At 39.6% G+C, this 13,520-nt stretch overlaps 27 non-coding genes and 1 pseudogene across 27 annotated transcripts; all 28 read right to left on the reverse strand.

The window, feature by feature from the left end:
* Positions 1-229: 229 nt before the first annotated feature.
* Positions 230-348, reverse strand: LOC146021483 (5S ribosomal RNA). The gene has a single exon (XR_014450968.1). It is a non-coding gene; the product is annotated as a 5S ribosomal RNA (ribosomal RNA).
* Positions 349-694: 346 nt separating this feature from the next.
* Positions 695-813, reverse strand: LOC146023264 (5S ribosomal RNA). The gene has a single exon (XR_014452687.1). It is a non-coding gene; the product is annotated as a 5S ribosomal RNA (ribosomal RNA).
* A 344-nt stretch (positions 814-1,157) lies between these two features.
* Positions 1,158-1,276, reverse strand: LOC146023079 (5S ribosomal RNA). Its single transcript, XR_014452509.1, has one exon. It is a non-coding gene; the product is annotated as a 5S ribosomal RNA (ribosomal RNA).
* A 344-nt stretch (positions 1,277-1,620) lies between these two features.
* Positions 1,621-1,739, reverse strand: LOC146021823 (5S ribosomal RNA). Its single transcript, XR_014451298.1, has one exon. It is a non-coding gene; the product is annotated as a 5S ribosomal RNA (ribosomal RNA).
* A 344-nt stretch (positions 1,740-2,083) lies between these two features.
* LOC146021824 (5S ribosomal RNA) lies at positions 2,084-2,202 on the reverse strand. The gene has a single exon (XR_014451299.1). It is a non-coding gene; the product is annotated as a 5S ribosomal RNA (ribosomal RNA).
* A 346-nt stretch (positions 2,203-2,548) lies between these two features.
* Positions 2,549-2,667, reverse strand: LOC146022684 (5S ribosomal RNA). Its single transcript, XR_014452129.1, has one exon. It is a non-coding gene; the product is annotated as a 5S ribosomal RNA (ribosomal RNA).
* A 344-nt stretch (positions 2,668-3,011) lies between these two features.
* Positions 3,012-3,130, reverse strand: LOC146022686 (5S ribosomal RNA). The gene has a single exon (XR_014452131.1). It is a non-coding gene; the product is annotated as a 5S ribosomal RNA (ribosomal RNA).
* A 345-nt stretch (positions 3,131-3,475) lies between these two features.
* LOC146021484 (5S ribosomal RNA) lies at positions 3,476-3,594 on the reverse strand. The gene has a single exon (XR_014450969.1). It is a non-coding gene; the product is annotated as a 5S ribosomal RNA (ribosomal RNA).
* Positions 3,595-3,940: 346 nt separating this feature from the next.
* Positions 3,941-4,059, reverse strand: LOC146022165 (5S ribosomal RNA). The gene has a single exon (XR_014451632.1). It is a non-coding gene; the product is annotated as a 5S ribosomal RNA (ribosomal RNA).
* A 344-nt stretch (positions 4,060-4,403) lies between these two features.
* On the reverse strand, positions 4,404-4,522 carry LOC146024596 (5S ribosomal RNA). Its single transcript, XR_014453968.1, has one exon. It is a non-coding gene; the product is annotated as a 5S ribosomal RNA (ribosomal RNA).
* A 345-nt stretch (positions 4,523-4,867) lies between these two features.
* Positions 4,868-4,986, reverse strand: LOC146021825 (5S ribosomal RNA). The gene has a single exon (XR_014451300.1). It is a non-coding gene; the product is annotated as a 5S ribosomal RNA (ribosomal RNA).
* A 342-nt stretch (positions 4,987-5,328) lies between these two features.
* On the reverse strand, positions 5,329-5,447 carry LOC146022713 (5S ribosomal RNA). The gene has a single exon (XR_014452157.1). It is a non-coding gene; the product is annotated as a 5S ribosomal RNA (ribosomal RNA).
* A 346-nt stretch (positions 5,448-5,793) lies between these two features.
* Positions 5,794-5,912, reverse strand: LOC146022685 (5S ribosomal RNA). The gene has a single exon (XR_014452130.1). It is a non-coding gene; the product is annotated as a 5S ribosomal RNA (ribosomal RNA).
* A 344-nt stretch (positions 5,913-6,256) lies between these two features.
* On the reverse strand, positions 6,257-6,375 carry LOC146021578 (5S ribosomal RNA). Its single transcript, XR_014451058.1, has one exon. It is a non-coding gene; the product is annotated as a 5S ribosomal RNA (ribosomal RNA).
* Positions 6,376-6,720: 345 nt separating this feature from the next.
* On the reverse strand, positions 6,721-6,839 carry LOC146022778 (5S ribosomal RNA). Its single transcript, XR_014452219.1, has one exon. It is a non-coding gene; the product is annotated as a 5S ribosomal RNA (ribosomal RNA).
* A 346-nt stretch (positions 6,840-7,185) lies between these two features.
* LOC146022760 (5S ribosomal RNA) lies at positions 7,186-7,304 on the reverse strand. The gene has a single exon (XR_014452202.1). It is a non-coding gene; the product is annotated as a 5S ribosomal RNA (ribosomal RNA).
* Positions 7,305-7,648: 344 nt separating this feature from the next.
* On the reverse strand, positions 7,649-7,767 carry LOC146024766 (5S ribosomal RNA; annotated as a pseudogene).
* Positions 7,768-8,113: 346 nt separating this feature from the next.
* Positions 8,114-8,232, reverse strand: LOC146022166 (5S ribosomal RNA). Its single transcript, XR_014451633.1, has one exon. It is a non-coding gene; the product is annotated as a 5S ribosomal RNA (ribosomal RNA).
* A 343-nt stretch (positions 8,233-8,575) lies between these two features.
* On the reverse strand, positions 8,576-8,694 carry LOC146021826 (5S ribosomal RNA). Its single transcript, XR_014451301.1, has one exon. It is a non-coding gene; the product is annotated as a 5S ribosomal RNA (ribosomal RNA).
* A 345-nt stretch (positions 8,695-9,039) lies between these two features.
* On the reverse strand, positions 9,040-9,158 carry LOC146024548 (5S ribosomal RNA). Its single transcript, XR_014453924.1, has one exon. It is a non-coding gene; the product is annotated as a 5S ribosomal RNA (ribosomal RNA).
* Positions 9,159-9,502: 344 nt separating this feature from the next.
* On the reverse strand, positions 9,503-9,621 carry LOC146023660 (5S ribosomal RNA). The gene has a single exon (XR_014453070.1). It is a non-coding gene; the product is annotated as a 5S ribosomal RNA (ribosomal RNA).
* Positions 9,622-9,967: 346 nt separating this feature from the next.
* Positions 9,968-10,086, reverse strand: LOC146022167 (5S ribosomal RNA). The gene has a single exon (XR_014451634.1). It is a non-coding gene; the product is annotated as a 5S ribosomal RNA (ribosomal RNA).
* Positions 10,087-10,429: 343 nt separating this feature from the next.
* LOC146022527 (5S ribosomal RNA) lies at positions 10,430-10,548 on the reverse strand. Its single transcript, XR_014451979.1, has one exon. It is a non-coding gene; the product is annotated as a 5S ribosomal RNA (ribosomal RNA).
* A 975-nt stretch (positions 10,549-11,523) lies between these two features.
* Positions 11,524-11,642, reverse strand: LOC146021485 (5S ribosomal RNA). The gene has a single exon (XR_014450970.1). It is a non-coding gene; the product is annotated as a 5S ribosomal RNA (ribosomal RNA).
* Positions 11,643-11,988: 346 nt separating this feature from the next.
* Positions 11,989-12,107, reverse strand: LOC146023099 (5S ribosomal RNA). Its single transcript, XR_014452528.1, has one exon. It is a non-coding gene; the product is annotated as a 5S ribosomal RNA (ribosomal RNA).
* Positions 12,108-12,452: 345 nt separating this feature from the next.
* On the reverse strand, positions 12,453-12,571 carry LOC146021827 (5S ribosomal RNA). Its single transcript, XR_014451302.1, has one exon. It is a non-coding gene; the product is annotated as a 5S ribosomal RNA (ribosomal RNA).
* A 344-nt stretch (positions 12,572-12,915) lies between these two features.
* LOC146021486 (5S ribosomal RNA) lies at positions 12,916-13,034 on the reverse strand. The gene has a single exon (XR_014450971.1). It is a non-coding gene; the product is annotated as a 5S ribosomal RNA (ribosomal RNA).
* A 346-nt stretch (positions 13,035-13,380) lies between these two features.
* LOC146022687 (5S ribosomal RNA) lies at positions 13,381-13,499 on the reverse strand. The gene has a single exon (XR_014452132.1). It is a non-coding gene; the product is annotated as a 5S ribosomal RNA (ribosomal RNA).
* Positions 13,500-13,520: the final 21 nt, after the last annotated feature.

Raw genomic sequence — 13,520 nt, forward strand, 5'->3', positions numbered from 1 at the left:
CTACAGGACATGATATTAGCAGGGGATCTTAAATTAAACTACTAAAGAGGCTCAACACTGTTTAGCTGCCAAAAGCAGTTGGAATTGGGCCTAAACAGTGTGGTAAGTCTTTAGGTGATGGCTATTGTGTATGTTTGACCTCTTCTAAATGTCTGTGCAGGCAATAAAAAGAAAAAGTTTCCAATTTAAATAGATAGAGAATAAAAACAATTTGCCAGTAATGTGAAAAAACCTACAGCACCTGGTGTTCCCATGTGGTCTCCCACCCAAGTACTAACCAGGCCCAACACTGCTTAGCTTCCAAGATCAGATGAGATTGGGCCTATCCAATGTGGTATGGCTGTAGGTGAGATACATGCACTTTTTTGCCCTCTTCTACTTCTATCACCAGGTAAGCTAATAAAAAAGTTTCCTAACTGTTTTGGTTTAATGAAAAAAATCATGTTTTGGTAATGTAAAAAGACCTACAGGACATGATATTAGCAGGGGATCTTAAATGAAACTACTAAAGAGGCTCATACACTGTTTAGCTGCCAAAAGCAGTTGGAATTGGGCCTAAACAGTGTGGTAAGTCTTTAGGTGATGGCTATTGTGTCTGTTTGACCTCTTCCAAATGTCTGTACTGGCAATAAAAAGAAAAAGTTTCCAATTTAAATAGCTAGAGAATAAAAACAATTTGCCAGTAATGTGAAAAAAACTACAGCACCAGGTGTTCCCATGTGGTCTCCCACCCAAGTACTAACCAGGCCCAACACTGCTTAGCTTCCAAGATCAGACGAGATTGGGCCTATCCAATGTGGTATGGCTGTAGGTGAGACACATGCTCTTTTTTGCCCTCTTCTCTTCTATCACCAGGTAAGCTAATAAAAAAGCTTCCTAACTGTTTTTGCTTACTGAAAAAAATCATGTGTTGGTAATGTAAAAAGACCTACAGGACATGATATTAGCAGGGGATCTTAAATTAAACTACTAAAGAGGCTCAACACTGTTTAGCTGCCAAAAGCAGTTGGAATTGGGCCTAAACAGTGTGGTAAGTCTTTAGGTGATGGCCATTGTGTCTGTTTGACCTCTTACAAATGTCTCTACAGGCAATAAAAAGAAAAAGTTTCCAATTTAAATAGCTAGATAATAAAAACAATTTGCCAGTAATGTGAAAAAACCTACAGCACCTGGTGTTCCCATGTGGTCTCCCACCCAAGTACTAACCAGGCCCAACACTGCTTAGCTTCCAAGATCAGACGAGATTGGACAAATCCAATGTGGTATGGCTGTAGGTGAGATACAGGCACTTTTTTGCCCTCTTCTACTTCTATCACCAGGTAAGCTAATAAAAAAGTTTCGTAACTGTTTTTGCTTACTGAAAAAAATCATGTGTTGGCAATGTAAAAAGACCTACAGGACATGATATTAGCAGGGTTCTTAAATTAAACTACTAAAGAGGCTCAACACTGTTTAGCTGCCAAAAGCAGCTGGAATTGGGCCTAAACAGTGTGGTAAGTCTTTAGGTGATGGCTATTGTGTATGTTTGACCTCTTCTAAATGTCTGTGCTGGCAATAAAAAGAAAAAGTTTCCAATTTAAATAGATAGAGAATAAAAACAATTTGCCAGTAATGTGAAAAAACCTACAGCACCTGGTGTTCCCATGTGGTCTCCCACCCAAGTACTAACCAGGCCCAACACTGCTTAGCTTCCAAGATCAGACGAGATTGGGCCTATCCAATGTGGTATGGCTGTAGGTGAGATACATGCTCTTTTTTGCCCTCTTCTCTTCTATCACCAGGTAAGCTAATAAAAAAGCTTCCTAACTGTTTTTGCTTACTGAAAAAAATCATGTGTTGGTAATGTAAAAAGACCTACAGGACATGATATTAGCAGGGGATCTTAAATTAAAATACTAAAGAGGCTCAACACTGTTTAGCTGCCAAAAGCAGTTGGAATTTGGCCTAAACAGTGTGGTAAGTCTTTAGGTGATGGCTATTGTTTATGTTTGAACTCTTCTAAATGTCTGTGCTGGCAATAAAAAGAAAAAGTTTCCAATTTAAATAGATAGAGAATAAAAACAATTTGCCAGTAATGTGAAAAAACCTACAGCACCTGGTGTTCCCATGTGGTCTCCCACCCAAGTACTAACCAGGCCCAACACTGCTTAGCTTCCAAGATCAGACGAGATTGGGCCTATCCAATGTGGTATGGCTGTAGGTGAGATACATGCACTTTTTTGCCCTCTTCTACTTCTATCACCAGGTAAGCTAATAAAAAAGTTTCCTAACTGTTTTGGCTTAATTAAAAAAATCATGTTTTGGTAATGTAAAAAGACCTACAGGACATGATATTAGCAGGGGATCTTAAATGAAACTACTAAAGAGGCTCATACACTGTTTAGCTGCCAAAAGCAGTTGGAATTGGGCATAAACAGTGTGGTAAGTCTTTAGGTGATGGCTATTGTGTCTGTTTGACCTCTTCCAAATGTCTGTACTGGCAATAAAAAGAAAAAGTTTCCAATTTAAATAGCTAGAGAATAAAAACAATTTGCCAGTAATGTGAAAAAACCTACAGCACCAGGTGTTCCCATGTGGTCTCCCACCAAAGTACTAACCAGGCCCAACACTGCTTAGCTTCCAAGGTCAGATGAGATTGGGCCTATCCAATGTGGTATGGCTGTAGGTGAGATACATGCTCTTTTTTGCCCTCTTCTCTTCTATCACAAGGTAAGCTAATAAAAAAGCTTCCTAACTGTTTTTGCTTACTGAAAAAAATCATGTGTTGGTAATGTAAAAAGACCTACAGGACATGATATTAGCAGGGGATCTTAAATTAAACTACTAAAGAGGCTCAACACTGTTTAGCTGCCAAAAGCAGTTGGAATTGGGCCTAAACAGTGTGGTAAGTCTTTAGGTGATGGCTATTGTGTCTGTTTGACCTCTTACAAATGTCTCTACAGGCAATAAAAAGAAAAAGTTTCCAATTTAAATAGCTAGAGAATAAAAACAATGTGCCAGTAATGTGAAAAAACCTACAGCACCTGGTGTTCCCATGTGGTCTCCCACCCAAGTACTAACCAGGCCCAACACTGCTTAGCTTCCAAGATCAGACGAGATTGGGCATATCCAATGTGGTATGGCTGTAGGTGAGATACAGGCACTTTTTTGCCCTCTTCTACTTCTATCACCAGGTAAGCTAATAAAAAAGTTTCGTAACTGTTTTTGCTTACTGAAAAAAATCATGTGTTGGCAATGTAAATAGACCTACAGGACATGATATTAGCAGGGGATCTTAAATTAAACTACTAAAGAGGCTCAACACTGTTTAGCTGCCAAAAGCAGTTGGAATTGGGCCTAAACAGTGTGGTAAGTCTTTAGGTGATGGCTATTGTGTATGTTTGACCTCTTCTAAATGTCTGTGCTGGCAATAAAAAGAAAAAGTTTCCAATTTAAATAGATAGAGAATAAAAACAATTTGCAAGTAATGTGAAAAAACCTACAGCACCTGGTGTTCCCATGTGGTCTCCCACCCAAGTACTAACCAGGCCCAACACTGCTTAGCTTCCAAGATCAGATGAGATTGGGCCTATCCAATGTGGTATGGCTGTAGGTGAGATACATGCACTTTTTTGCCCTCTTCTACTTCTATCACCAGGTAAGCTAATAAAAAAGTTTCCTAACTGTTTTGGCTTAATGAAAAAAATCATGTTTTGGAAATGTAAAAAGACCTACAGGACATGATATTAGCAGGGGATCTTAAATGAAACTACTAAAGAGGCTCATACACTGTTTAGCTGCCAAAAGCAGTTGGAATTGGGCCTAAACAGTGTGGTAAGTCTTTAGGTGATGGCTATTGTGTCTGTTTGACCTCTTCCAAATGTCTGTACTGGCAATAAAAAGAAAAAGTTTCCAATTTAAATAGCTAGAGAATAAAAACAATTTGCCAGTAATGTGAAAAAACCTACAGCACCAGGTGTTCCCATGTGGTCTCCCACCCAAGTACTAACCAGGCCCAACACTGCTTAGCTTCCAAGATCAGACGAGATTGGGCCTATCCAATGTGGTATGGCTGTAGGTGAGACACATGCTCTTTTTTGCCCTCTTCTCTTCTATCACCAGGTAAGCTAATAAAAAAGCTTCCTAACTGTTTTTGCTTACTGAAAAAAATCATGTGTTGGTAATGTAAAAAGACCTACAGGACATGATATTAGCAGGGGATCTTAAATTAAACTACTAAAGAGGCTCAACACTGTTTAGCTGCCAAAAGCAGTTGGAATTGGGCCTAAACAGTGTGGTAAGTCTTTAGGTGATGGCCATTGTGTCTGTTTGACCTCTTACAAATGTCTCTACAGGCAATAAAAAGAAAAAGTTTCCAATTTAAATAGCTAGAGAATAAAAACAATTTGCCAGTAATGTGAAAAAACCTACAGCAACAGGTGTTCCCATGTGGTCTCCCACCCAAGTACTAACCAGGCCCAACACTGCTTAGCTTCCAAGATCAGACGAGATTGGACAAATCCAATGTGGTATGGCTGTAGGTGAGATACAGGCACTTTTTTGCCCTCTTCTACTTCTATCACCAGGTAAGCTAATAAAAAAGTTTCGTAACTGTTTTTGCTTACTGAAAAAAATCATGTGTTGGCAATGTAAAAAGACCTACAGGACATGATATTAGCAGGGGATCTTAAATTAAACTACTAAAGAGGCTCAACACTGTTTAGCTGCCAAAAGCAGTTGGAATTGGGCCTAAACAGTGTGGTAAGTCTTTAGGTGATGGCTATTGTGTATGTTTGACCTCTTCTAAATGTCTGTGCTGGCAATAAAAAGAAAAAGTTTCCAATTTAAATAGATAGAGAATAAAAACAATTTGCCAGTAATGTGAAAAAACCTACAGCACCTGGTGTTCCCATGTGGTCTCCCACCCAAGTACTAACCAGGCCCAACACTGCTTAGCTTCCAAGATCAGACGAGATTGGGCCTATCCAATGTGGTATGGCTGTAGGTGAGATACATGCTCTTTTTTGCCCTCTTCTCTTCTATCACCAGGTAAGCTAATAAAAAAGCTTCCTATGTTTTTGCTTACTGAAAAAAATCATGTGTTGGTAATGTAAAAAGACCTACAGGACATGATATTAGCAGGGGATCTTAAATTAAAATACTAAAGAGGCTCAACACTGTTTAGCTGCCAAAAGCAGTTGGAATTTGGCCTAAACAGTGTGGTAAGTCTTTAGGTGATGGCTATTGTGTATGTTTGACCTCTTCTAAATGTCTGTGCTGGCAATAAAAAGAAAAAGTTTCCAATTTAAATAGATAGAGAATAAAAACAAGTTGCCAGTAATGTGAAAAAACCTACAGCACCTGGTGTTCCCATGTGGTCTCCCACCCAAGTACTAACCAGGCCCAACACTGCTTAGCTTCCAAGATCAAACGAGATTGGGCCTATCCAATGTGGTATGGCTGTAGGTGAGATACATGCACTTTTTTGCCCTCTTCTACTTCTATCACCAGGTAAGCTAATAAAAAAGTTTCCTAACTGTTTTGGCTTAATTAAAAAAATCATGTTTTGGTAATGTAAAAAGACCTACAGGACATGATATTAGCAGGGGATCTTAAATGAAACTACTAAAGAGGCTCATACACTGTTTAGCTGCCAAAAGCAGTTGGAATTGGGCATAAACAGTGTGGTAAGTCTTTAGGTGATGGCTATTGTGTCTGTTTGACCTCTTCCAAATGTCTGTACTGGCAATAAAAAGAAAAAGTTTCCAATTTAAATAGCTAGAGAATAAAAACAATTTGCCAGTAATGTGAAAAAACCTACAGCACCAGGTGTTCCCATGTGGTCTCCCACCAAAGTACTAACCAGGCCCAACACTGCTTAGCTTCCAAGGTCAGATGAGATTGGGCCTATCCAATGTGGTATGGCTGTAGGTAAGATACATGCTCTTTTTTGCCCTCTTCTCTTCTATCACAAGGTAAGCTAATAAAAAAGCTTCCTAACTGTTTTTGCTTACTGAAAAAAATCATGTGTTGGTAATGTAAAAAGACCTACAGGACATGATATTAGCAGGGGATCTTAAATTAAACTACTAAAGAGGCTCAACACTGTTTAGCTGCCAAAAGCAGTTGGAATTGGGCCTAAACAGTGTGGTAAGTCTTTAGGTGATGGCTATTGTGTCTGTTTGACCTCTTACAAATGTCTCTACAGGCATTAAAAAGAAAAAGTTTCCAATTTAAATAGCTAGAGAATAAAAACAATTTGCCAGTAATGTGAAAAAACCTACAGCACCTGGTGTTCCCATGTGGTCTCCCACCCAAGTACTAACCAAGCCCAACACTGCTTAGCTTCCAAGATCAGACGAGATTGGGCATATCCAATGTGGTATGGCTGTAGGTGAGATACAGGCACTTTTTTGCCCTCTTCTACTTCTATCACCAGGTAAGCTAATAAAAAAGTTTCGTAACTGTTTTTGCTTACTGAAAAAAATCATGTGTTGGCAATGTAAATAGACCTACAGGACATGATATTAGCAGGGGATCTTAAATTAAACTACTAAAGAGGCTCAACACTGTTTAGCTGCCAAAAGCAGTTGGAATTGGGCCTAAACAGTGTGGTAAGTCTTTAGGTGATGGCTATTGTGTATGTTTGACCTCTTCTAAATGTCTGTGCTGGCAATAAAAAGAAAAAGTTTCCAATATAAATAGATAGAGAATAAAAACAATTTGCCAGTAATGTGAAAAAACCTACAGCACCTGGTGTTCCCATGTGGTCTCCCAGCCAAGTACTAACCAGGCCCAACACTGCTTAGCTTCCAAGATCAGACGAGATTGGGCCTATCCAATGTGGTATGGCTGTAGGTGAGATACATGCACTTTTTTGCCCTCTTCTACTTCTATCACCAGGTAAGCTAATAAAAAAGTTTCCTAACTGTTTTGGCTTAATGAAAAAAATCATGTTTTGGTAATGTAAAAAGACCTACAGGACATGATATTAGCAGGGGATCTTAAATGAAACTACTAAAGAGGCTCATACACTGTTTAGCTGCCAAAAGCAGTTGGAATTGGGCCTAAACAGTGTGGTAAGTCTTTAGGTGATGGCTATTGTGTCTGTTTGACCTCTTCCAAATGTCTGTACTGGCAATAAAAAGAAAAAGTTTCCAATTTAAATAGCTAGAGAATAAAAACAATTTGCCAGTAATGTGAAAAAACCTACAGCACCAGGTGTTCCCATGTGGTCTCCCACCCAAGTACTAACCAGGCCCGACACTGCTTAGCTTCCAAGATCAGACGAGATTGGGCCTATCCAATGTGGTATGGCTGTAGGTGAGATAAATGCTCTTTTTTGACCTCTTCTCTTCTATCACCAGGTAAGCTAATAAAAAAGCTTCCTAACTGTTTTTGCTTACTGAAAAAAATCATGTGTTGGCAATGTAAAAAGACCTACAGGACATGATATTAGCAGGGGATCTTAAATTAAACTACTAAAGAGGCTTAACACTGTTTAGCTGCCAAAAGCAGTTGGAATTGGGCCTAAACAGTGTGGTAAGTCTTTAGGTGATGGCTATTGTGTCTGTTTGACCTCTTACAAATGTCTCTACAGGCAATAAAAAGAAAAAGTTTCCAATTTAAATAGCTAGAGAATAAAAACAATTTGCCAGTAATGTGAAAAAACCTACAGCACCTGGTGTTCCCATGTGGTCTCCCACCCAAGTACTAACTAGGCCCAACACTGCTTAGCTTCCAAGATCAGACAAGATTGGGCCTATCCAACGTGGTATGGCTGTAGGTGAGATACATGCACTTTTTTGCCCTCTTCTACTTCTATCACCAGGTAAGCTAATAAAAAAGTTTCCTAACTGTTTTGGCTTAATGAAAAAAATCATGTTTTGGTAATGTAAAAAGACCTACAGGACATGATATTAGCAGGGGATCTTAAATGAAACTACTAAAGAGGCTCATACACTGTTTAGCTGCCAAAAGCAGTTGGAATTGGGCCTAAACAGTGTGGTAAGTCTTTAGGTGATGGCTATTGTGTCTGTTTGACCTCTTCCAAATGTCTGTACTGGCAATAAAAAGAAAAAGTTTCCAATTTAAATAGCTAGAGAATAAAAACAATTTGCCATTAATGTGAAAAAACCTACAGCACCAGGTGTTCCCATGTGGTCTCCCACCCAAGTACTAACCAGGCCCAACACTGCTTAGCTTCCAAGATCAGACGAGATTGGGCCTATCCAATGTGGTATGGCTGTAGGTGAGATACATGCTCTTTTTTGACCTCTTCTCTTCTATCACCAGGTAAGCTAATAAAAAAGCTTCCTAACTGTTTTTGCTTACTGAAAAAAATCATGTGTTGGTAATGTAAAAAGACCTACAGGACATGATATTAGCAGGGGATCTTAAATTAAACTACTAAAGAGCTCAACACTGTTTAGCTGCCAAAAGCAGTTGGAATTGGGCCTAAACAGTGTGGTAAGTCTTTAGGTGATGGCTATTGTGTCTGTTTGACCTCTTACAAATGTCTCTACAGGCAATAAAAAGAAAAAGTTTCCAATTTAAATAGCTAGAGAATAAAAACAATTTTCCAGTTATGTGAAAAAACCTACAGCACCTGGTGTTCCCATGTGGTCTCCCACCCAAGTACTAACCAGGCCCAACACTGCTTAGCTTCCAAGATCAGACGAGATTGGGCCTATCCAATGTGGTATGGCTGTAGGTGAGATACAGGCACTTTTTTGCCCTCTTCTACTTCTATCACCAGGTAAGCTAATAAAAAAGTTTCGTAACTGTTTTTGCTTACTGAAAAAAATTATGTGTTGGCAATGTAAAAAGACCTACAGGACATGATATTAGCAGGGGATCTTAAATTAAACTACTAAAGAGGCTCAACACTGTTTAGCTGCCAAAAGCAGTTGGAATTGGGCCTAAACAGTGTGGTAAGTCTTTAGGTGATGGCTATTGTGTCTGTTTGACCTCTTCCAAATGTCTGTACTGGCAATAAAAAGAAAAAGTTTCCAATTTAAATAGCTAGAGAATAAAAACAATTTGCCAGTAATGTGAAAAAACCTACAGCAGCAGGTGTTCCCATGTGGTCTCCCACCCAAGTACTAACCAGGCCCGACACTGCTTAGCTTCCAAGATCAGACGAGATTGGGCCTATCCAATGTGGTATGGCTGTAGGTGAGATAAATGCTCTTTTTTGACCTCTTCTCTTCTATCACCAGGTAAGCTAATAAAAAAGCTTCCTAACTGTTTTTGCTTACTGAAAAAAATCATGTGTTGGCAATGTAAAAAGACCTACAGGACATGATATTAGCAGGGGATCTTAAATTAAACTACTAAAGAGGCTTAACACTGTTTAGCTGCCAAAAGCAGTTGGAATTGGGCCTAAACAGTGTGGTAAGTCTTTAGGTGATGGCTATTGTGTCTGTTTGACCTCTTACAAATGTCTCTACAGGCAATAAAAAGAAAAAGTTTCCAATTTAAATAGCTAGAGAATAAAAACAATTTGCCAGTAATGTGAAAAAACCTACAGCACCTGGTGTTCCCATGTGGTCTCCCACCCAAGTACTAACTAGGCCCAACACTGCTTAGCTTCCAAGATCAGACGAGATTGGGCCTATCCAATGTGGTATGGCTGTAGGTGAGATACATGCACTTTTTTGCCCTCTTCTACTTCTATCACCAGGTAAGCTAATAAAAAAGTTTCCTAACTGTTTTGGCTTAATGAAAAAAATCATGTTTTGGTAATGTAAAAAGACCTACAGGACATGATATTAGCAGGGGATCTTAAATGAAACTACTAAAGAGGCTCATACACTGTTTAGCTGCCAAAAGCAGTTGGAATTGGGCCTAAACAGTGTGGTAAGTCTTTAGGTGATGGCTATTGTGTCTGTTTGACCTCTTCCAAATGTCTGTACTGGCAATAAAAAGAAAAAGTTTCCAATTTAAATAGCTAGAGAATAAAAACAATTTGCCATTAATGTGAAAAAACCTACAGCACCAGGTGTTCCCATGTGGTCTCCCACCCAAGTACTAACCAGGCCCAACACTGCTTAGCTTCCAAGATCAGACGAGATTGGGCCTATCCAATGTGGTATGGCTGTAGGTGAGATACATGCTCTTTTTTGACCTCTTCTCTTCTATCACCAGGTAAGCTAATAAAAAAGCTTCCTAACTGTTTTTGCTTACTGAAAAAAATCATGTGTTGGTAATGTAAAAAGACCTACAGGACATGATATTAGCAGGGGATCTTAAATTAAACTACTAAAGAGCTCAACACTGTTTAGCTGCCAAAAGCAGTTGGAATTGGGCCTAAACAGTGTGGTAAGTCTTTAGGTGATGGCTATTGTGTCTGTTTGACCTCTTACAAATGTCTCTACAGGCAATAAAAAGAAAAAGTTTCCAATTTAAATAGCTAGAGAATAAAAACAATTTTCCAGTTATGTGAAAAAACCTACAGCACCTGGTGTTCCCATGCGGTCTCCCACCCAAGTACTAACCAGGCCCAACACTGCTTAGCTTCCAAGATCAGACGAGATTGGGCCTATCCAATGTGGTATGGCTGTAGGTGAGATACAAGCACTTTTTTGCCCTCTTCTACTTCTATCACCAGGTAAGCTAATAAAAAAGTTTCGTAACTGTTTTTGCTTACTGAAAAAAATTATGTGTTGGCAATGTAAAAAGACCTACAGGACATGATATTAGCAGGGGATCTTAAATTAAACTACTAAAGAGGCTCAACACTGTTTAGCTGCCAAAAGCAGTTGGAATTGGGCCTAAACAGTGTGGTAAGTCTTTAGGTGATGGCTATTGTGTATGTTTGACCTCTTCTAAATGTCTGTGCTGGCAATAAAAAGAAAAAGTGGTACTTATGTAGTATCTGGGCTGCCGATTTTTTGATTGTATGCCTTAAGTTAAGGCATACAATCAGATGCGATGCGATGCGATATCGCATCGCATCGCATACGATGCGATGCGATGCGATGCGATGACCCGATTTTTCCATAGGATTCAATGTTAAAATGGACTGAGTCCATTTTAACATGAAATTCAATGGGAAAAAGGGGTCCTTTTCATACCCCTACTATCCAAGTGGGCATGGAGTTGGATATAAACCTGTGGCGAGCGTAGCTAGCCACCGAGCCCGAAGCGTGGCGAGCGAAGCGAGCCCCGCGAGGGGACGGTATTCTGTGTCCCCTCGCGGGGCTCGCTACGCTCGCCACGCTTCGGGCTCGGTGGCTCGCTACGCTCGCCACAGGTTTATATCCAACTCCATGCCCACTTGGATAGTAGGGGTATGAAAAGGACCCCTTTTTCCCATTGAATTCCATGTTAAAATGGACTCAGTCCATTTTAACATTGAATCCTATGGAAAAATCGGGTCCATCGCATCGCATCGCATCGCATCGCATGCGATTTGGTCGGGTGCGATGCGATGCGATGGACCCGATTTCAAAATCGGCAGCCCAGTTACTACATAAGTACCGAAAAAGTTTCCAATTTAAATAGATAGAGAATAAAAACAATTTGCCAGTAATGTGAAAAAACCTACAGCACCTGGTGTTCCCATGTGGTCTCCCACCCAAGTACTAACCAGGCCCAACACTGCTTAGCTTCCAAGATCAGATGAGATTGGGCCTATCCAATGTGGTATGGCTGTAGGTGAGATACATGCACTTTTTTGCCCTCTTCTACTTCTATCACCAGGTAAGCTAATAAAAAAGTTTCCTAACTGTTTTGGCTTAATGAAAAAAATCATGTTTTGGTAATGTAAAAAGACCTACAGGACATGATATTAGCAGGGGATCTTAAATGAAACTACTAAAGAGGCTCATACACTGTTTAGCTGCCAAAAGCAGTTGGAATTGGGCCTAAACAGTGTGGTAAGTCTTTAGGTGATGGCTATTGTGTCTGTTTGACCTCTTCCAAATGTCTGTACTGGCAATAAAAAGAAAAAGTTTCCAATTTAAATAGCTAGAGAATAAAAACAATTTGCCAGTAATGTGAAAAAACCTACAGCACCAGGTGTTCCCATGTGGTCTCCCACCCAAGTACTAACCAGGCCCAACACTGCTTAGCTTCCAAGATCAGACGAGATTGGACAAATCCAATGTGGTATGGCTGTAGGTGAGATACAGGCACTTTTTTGCCCTCTTCTACTTCTATCACCAGGTAAGCTAATAAAAAAGTTTCGTAACTGTTTTTGCTTACTGAAAAAAATCATGTGTTGGCAATGTAAAAAGACCTACAGGACATGATATTAGCAGGGGATCTTAAATTAAACTACTAAAGAGGCTCAACACTGTTTAGCTGCCAAAAGCAGTTGGAATTGGGCCTAAACAGTGTGGTAAGTCTTTAGGTGATGGCTATTGTGTATGTTTGACCTCTTCTAAATGTCTGTGCTGGCAATAAAAAGAAAAAGTTTCCAATTTAAATAGATAGAGAATAAAAACAATTTGCCAGTAATGTGAAAAAACCTACAGCACCTGGTGTTCCCATGTGGTCTCCCACCCAAGTACTAACCAGGCCCAACACTGCTTAGCTTCCAAGATCAGACGAGATTGGGCCTATCCAATGTGGTATGGCTGTAGGTGAGATACATGCTCTTTTTTGCCCTCTTCTCTTCTATCACCAGGTAAGCTAATAAAAAAGCTTCCTAACTGTTTTTGCTTACTGAAAAAAATCATGTGTTGGTAATGTAAAAAGACCTACAGGACATGATATTAGCAGGGGATCTTAAATTAAAATACTAAAGAGGCTCAACACTGTTTAGCTGCCAAAAGCAGTTGGAATTTGGCCTAAACAGTGTGGTAAGTCTTTAGGTGATGGCTATTGTGTATGTTTGACCGCTTCTAAATGTCTGTGCTGGCAATAAAAAGAAAAAGTTTCCAATTTAAATAGATAGAGAATAAAAACAATTTGCCAGTAATGTGAAAAAACCTACAGCACCTGGTGTTCCCATGTGGTCTCCCACCCAAGTACTAACCAGGCCCAACACTGCTTAGCTTCCAAGATCAGATGAGATTGGGCCTATCCAATGTGGTATGGCTGTAGGTGAGATACATGCACTTTTTTGCCCTCTTCTACTTCTATCACCAGGTAAGCTAATAAAAAAGTTTCCTAACTGTTTTGGCTTAATTAAAAAAATCATGTTTTGGTAATGTAAAAAGACCTACAGGACATGATATTAGCAGGGGATCTTAAATGAAACTACTAAAGAGGCTCATACACTGTTTAGCTGCCAAAAGCAGTTGGAATTGGGCATAAACAGTGTGGTAAGTCTTTAGGTGATGGCTATTGTGTCTGTTTGACCTCTTCCAAATGTCTGTACTGGCAATAAAAAGAAAAAGTTTCCAATTTAAATAGCTAGAGAATAAAAACTATTTGCCAGTAATGTGAAAAAACCTACAGCACCAGGTGTTCCCATGTGGTCTCCCACCAAAGTACTAACCAGGCCCAACACTGCTTAGCTTCCAAGGTCAGATGAGATTGGGCCTATCCAATGTGGTATGGCTGTAGGTGAGATACATGCTCTTTTTTGA

The sequence above is a fragment of the Crinia signifera genome, chromosome 7 (assembly GCF_055691185.1).
Source record: "Crinia signifera chromosome 7, ASM5569118v1, whole genome shotgun sequence".
Classification (NCBI taxonomy): Eukaryota; Metazoa; Chordata; class Amphibia; order Anura; family Myobatrachidae; genus Crinia; species Crinia signifera.